Genomic DNA, 5,621 nt, shown 5'->3' on the forward strand with positions numbered 1-5,621 from the left:
TGTGCAATTCTCTTTGAAAGAAGTGTCTCTTTTGACAACTGGAATAACACACTACATGATGTACATTCCTCTTTGTAAAGACTGATGATGTCAGCACCCTATAAGTACAGCAGGAGAAGAGAAACCACCCAGTAATGCGAATAGCATGCTGCGCTAATGTGTCTTTCGCAAGTGTTATAACATAGTTAGGTAGGTGTTTGAATCCTGCAAATGCTCTGTGTGTGTGTGTGTGTGTGTTGTTGGGGTGGGGCAGGGGGTGTGCATGTGGGCAATTCTCTTTGAAAGAAATGTCTCTTTTGACAACTGGAATAACACACTACATGATGTACATTCCTCTTTGTAAAGACTGATGATGTCAGCACCCTATAAGTACAGCAGGAGAAGGGAAACCACCCTGTAATGCGAATAGCACACTGTGCTAATGCATCTTTCTCAAGTGTCATAACATAGTTAGGTAGGGGTTTGAATCCTACAAAAGCCATGTGTGTTTGTCACACAGTTTGTCAATGTGTGGTGGGTTTTGCTTTTATTATTGTATGACATATAATTATAACAGTAAGTGCAATGCACACATCAGGTATGTGTGTGCCACATACAGATATGTACCTGTGACCTTCAATAGTTCCTATGTGTGAAGCCCGCCTCATATGAATACAGTTGTTACCTGTGCCAGTATGACATATAATTATAACAGTAAGTGCAATGCACACATCAGGTATGTGTGTGCCACATACAGATATGTACCCGTGACCTTCAATAGTTCCTATGTGTGAAGCCCACCTCATATGAATACAGTTGTTACCTGTGCCAGCATGTCCTGCAGATTCCCAGACTGTACACCATACATGTATGTTGTTGACAATGCAGGCTACTGCAGTGATCTGTGTCCTAGGCCAACTGGGTGACACACACTCATGAAAGCTGTGATATATTAATGTGGGTGAGAGTTCATGTCTGGAGTATATGTTACACATGTTATAACACAGCAAAGTCTGTGAGTAATGGACATCCAGTGTAGGTGTATGGCATGTTGATATGCATAAAGACACCTTCTTGCTTAGGCGATACACCAAGGGACTGCACAATACCTTTGGAAATGTGAATATTACAGGATAGACAAGAAAACACTTGTCCATATGTATACACCATTACCCGTTCTACATGATGGGTGCTGCCACCTACATGGTACTACTGGAATACTATGTTAAGTACATGCTGATGACAAAGTTACAGTTGCGTTACAGTAATAGAGCATGGCTTGGACAACAGGTATCTATCTGTATGATACCCTTCTGGTGGTCATGTGTGTCATGTGTAGACTGCATTGTAGGCCACTGTATACATTTCCAGTCGTGGATGAACATATCGCTAGTGTGTTGGCATGTACGTGAGACTGCTATATTTCAAACAGTATTCTTCCCAGGGATGTGTGGGGCTCAGTAAGAATGGCTACTGGTATAGTGTAGTACTGCAGGGATATCACTGACACTGGGTTTCCTACATCTGTGTATCAGTTGAGGATACATCATGTAATAGGTTCATAGGTTCATACTAGGCTATCTGTCCTAGGGCAGTTATAAGCCTAGCCAGACTGAGTTTGTCTTTCGCCACCCATTTTAAATGTATTTTCATATGGCCTTTTTCCAGGTTACTATACTCAGCCTCTGTGTAACAGTGACACAGAAGTGAAACCCAGGGTAGACCTACAATCTCCCATCCACTCAGCAACAGTCCTCTTGCAGAGAGTCATTAAGGGACTCTCCCTAACCTGGACTGTGATTTTATTCCAGAGTGAAGGGAGCCTCTGGGTTACGAATCTGTCCCTCCAGCATGTCCTATTTATGTAAGTGCTGAGGTGCAAGTGTCAGGAGCGCATAGCTCCATGGAAATTGGATTTTCTGAGGTGCAGCATGTCCATTAATTCCAGGTTGGACATGGTTCTATATGTCAGGCATCTGTTGGAGCCCTTTGATGCCCTTGGTGAGGTCCTTTGTGGACTTTCCAGTTGCTGCAGGACAGGTCTCTGGTAAGGTACACCACAAAAGGGGCATTGTACTCAATTATGGGCCTGATGAGGGATGACTAAAGAGGCACGATGACCTCCCGTGATCTAGCTGTGAATCCCTTCATGATTAGGTGGCCTATATAAACTGTCTGTGTAACCACTACAACCATGTGGTTGTCAAATGAGAGTTTGCTATCAACTCGGGTCCCCAGGTCCCTAATCATGTGTACAGTACTTAATGGCTTACCACCTATGTGTTAATTTGTGGGAACTTTGTTCTTGCCAAAGGGGATGACTACACATGTTTTGGCGTTTAGCTTGAGGCCATGGCTCTGGCACCAGTTGTCTGTTTCTATGAGGCCCTTTTGTAGGATGCTTCTGTTGGCTGGTGAGTTGATTATGGAGCCCAGTTTGCAGTCATCTGCGAACCTGCTCAGCCACAGTCCATTTGTGTTGGCCTGTACCTCTGAGAAATATAAACCAAACAAGAGAGGTCCCAGGGATTCTGTGGGACGCCACTTGTAACCGGTTTGGAGTGTAACATGGCTCCAGCAATTCTGACCATGTGTGTTCTGTCCATGAGCCAGTTTGCAATCCATCTAGTGACATAGGGGTTTATAGTTATGCTGGTGAGCGTCTCTATAATGCCCGAGTGGGGTATTGTATCGAAGGTTTTTGCGAGGTCCAGGTAGGCTGTGTTGAACACCTTCCCCTCGTCACTGGCCTTGGTGACTGTTTCAAAGACATCAACCAGGTTTAAGAGGCAGGATGTGCCCTCAACAAAGCTGAACTGGGTAGGATCCAGTGTCTGTAGGTCCCCAATAGCTTTATTTATGAGGTCTATGATGATCCTTTCCATAGCTTTGCAGACCAAGCTAGTCAGGCGCATGGGGTGATGGTTTCCAGGATCTATTGAGGCACCACCTTTGTGGAGAGGGATCACTGTTGCTGTACGCCACTCCTTGGGTACATATCCTGTAGTAAGGCTGGGATTGAACAGTAGTTTTATGTTTGTGTTTAGTTCTTCTTGGAGTTCATGTATGATGCAGCCTGGGACACTGTCTGCTCCCATTGATGCTGTGTTTTTGCTTTGGAGAGGGTGACTGAGCATCTCAGATGTCAGGGGGGCATCACTCTGCTGGGATATATATTTGCCCTTGTGGTGGGGAGGGGGGTGAGATGTTTGTGCTGAACCTGTCAGCAATGATGTTGGCAATGTATATGGCTTAGGTGTATTCCTTGTCATTTAGGACAACTTCAGAGCATATCTGGTAATTCCCATCCAGATTCCTAACATACGTAATGAAAGCCTTGTGATTATCCTTAGTGTCTTGTGCAATATTTCTCTTGAAGCTGACCTTAGATGATTTTATGAGTGCCTGTAATGTTTTCAAAATACTGATCAGAGATGCCTTCCCTTTCTGGGATATTGCTCGATCATGTAGTAGCTTCCTCCTTCTATTGTTTTCTGTTATGTGGCTGGGGTCCACCAGAAAGGACGTCTGTCTTTGGAGGATTGGGTCATGGTTATATTTGGAATTGCATGATCTGTGCATTCCTGAAGGTGTTCATAGAATGCGTTTATAAAGGATTCAGCAGTGTGGGCCGTATTTTCCACAGGCCCGGGGGATTTGAAGGATTCCACCACTGTCTCGGTTTTGAGGTGTGTAGAATTTGCTTTAGACAACTCTTTCACTGTGGTTTCTGGGCAGGGGCTGGGGTTGGTATGTGAATATACAGTGAGATTACTCTATGGTATGATCTTACCAGTGAGGGATACACTTCTGGTCTGGAGCATAGAGTCCCCATGTTGGTGATGATCAGGTGTAGTATGTTCTACCCTCTTGTGGGAGTGGTAACAAGTTGTTCCATAGCATTTGAGTTTATGAATTCTAGGAACCTTTGGCCTAGGGTGTTGGAGCTGCAGTAATGCTCCCAGTCTATGTGTGGGTAGATGAAGTTGCCCAATATAATGTTGTTTGGAGACACCTTCATATTTACATGTGTTCATAAGTAGGCCAAGTGGGTTACCTGGGTTTAGGAGGGTGGTCTGTAGCAGGCTATGAACTGGAAGGCAGTTGTACCCACTGTTAGTTGCACGTGGATAGTCTGTGATGCTTCATGCTGTGGCACCAACCTGGAGGTGTGGGTATCCTTGACATCTATTGATACTCACCCTCCTTTCGTAGTTAGTTCCATGTTTTGGGGCTGTAAAGCATGGTATGAGGTGTAACCTGGTAGTGCTAGGGTGCTCTTGGGAGCCTTGAACCAGGTTTCTGTTACTGCACAGATATCAACATTCTCCATGCTGAGTAGAGCTTGAACTGCATGCATCTTGTGGTTTAGATGTCTGGCATTGAGTATCATTACTTCCAGTTTCTTATCCCCTGTGATACCTATGTAGGTGGGTTTGTGTTTTCAGCCTTACCACCAGAATGCAAACATGTGCAGACATTACACTTTTGGAATTAACACTGGTGTATAAAAACACTACAATGACAATCATACTGTTAATGCATCAGGCATGCTGGGATATACCCACATTGTTATCATTACACTGTACTGTAAACAACATGATAATATTACTACAGTGCTATGTAGTCACCCTGTGCATCAGCACCATGCTATCCTGTTCCTGCATCAATGTTACAGATTGCAGGAGGTGGCACAGTTTCATCATATGCACAGGGTGTGTACTTGGTATGTCAGAGTCTGCCATTGACACATCCAATCAACATGTATGTGTGTGTGTGTGTTAGTGAGGGACAACAGTACAAAATGGGACAATGTTGATGTGGTGTGTGTGTATGTGTTAGCCCTAGGTGTTAGCATTATGCATGTGTGTATGCATGCACACAGTTCCACCACATGGCTGCCATATACGGGTGTTTGTGGACAGCCACAGACTGTACCTGCCAGGTCATACAGATCACTGTCTCTGGCCATGGACACGGTACCTGTGCCTGGCAGGGGTGCTACGGACAGTATCAGGTACTAAGCCAGACTGGGTACTGTCATCAGAAGCAGTTGGTTGATGACTGGACCCTGCTGGGACTGTCCAGAGCCATGTGCATGTAGTCTTCTAGGACGGTCTGGTGACAGCACAGACCCAGCATTGTTGGGGCTGGTACTGGCACTGTGGGAGTGGCTGCGGATTTGTTGTCGTCCACGACGACTGCCAGCTGATGATGTTGCTGGCATACGTCCATGTCGATGCCTCCACCGTCCTGCATTGCCCTGGCTCATGGACATGTAGTTGTGGAACAGATCTAATGTGTTCCCCCAATGTTTGTCAATGACCTCGCCGACAGTACGGATGGCAGCCGCAACGTCACGCATAGTGTCATTCATAGCAGTGCGATGTGCTCTAAGCTCCCTCAGACCCTGTCTGGTGTACTGTTCCATACGTGCCTGCATTACAGCACGGAACATAGCTGAGGTTAAAAGACCTCTGTGGGCACGTCTGACAGGGGCAGTATGACCACGGATGCTCCCACGAGAACCCCTGGATATCTGCCTGTGTGGTACCATGTCAGGACTCTGGCCATGGCTGCTGTGAGGGAATGCATGTGCCACTGATACCACATTACCCTGGTCAATGCCCACTGTATGCTGT

The sequence above is a fragment of the Protopterus annectens genome, chromosome 10.part0 (assembly GCF_019279795.1).
Source record: "Protopterus annectens isolate FY-2018-M chromosome 10.part0, PAN1.0, whole genome shotgun sequence".
NCBI classification, from domain to species: domain Eukaryota; kingdom Metazoa; phylum Chordata; order Ceratodontiformes; family Protopteridae; genus Protopterus; species Protopterus annectens.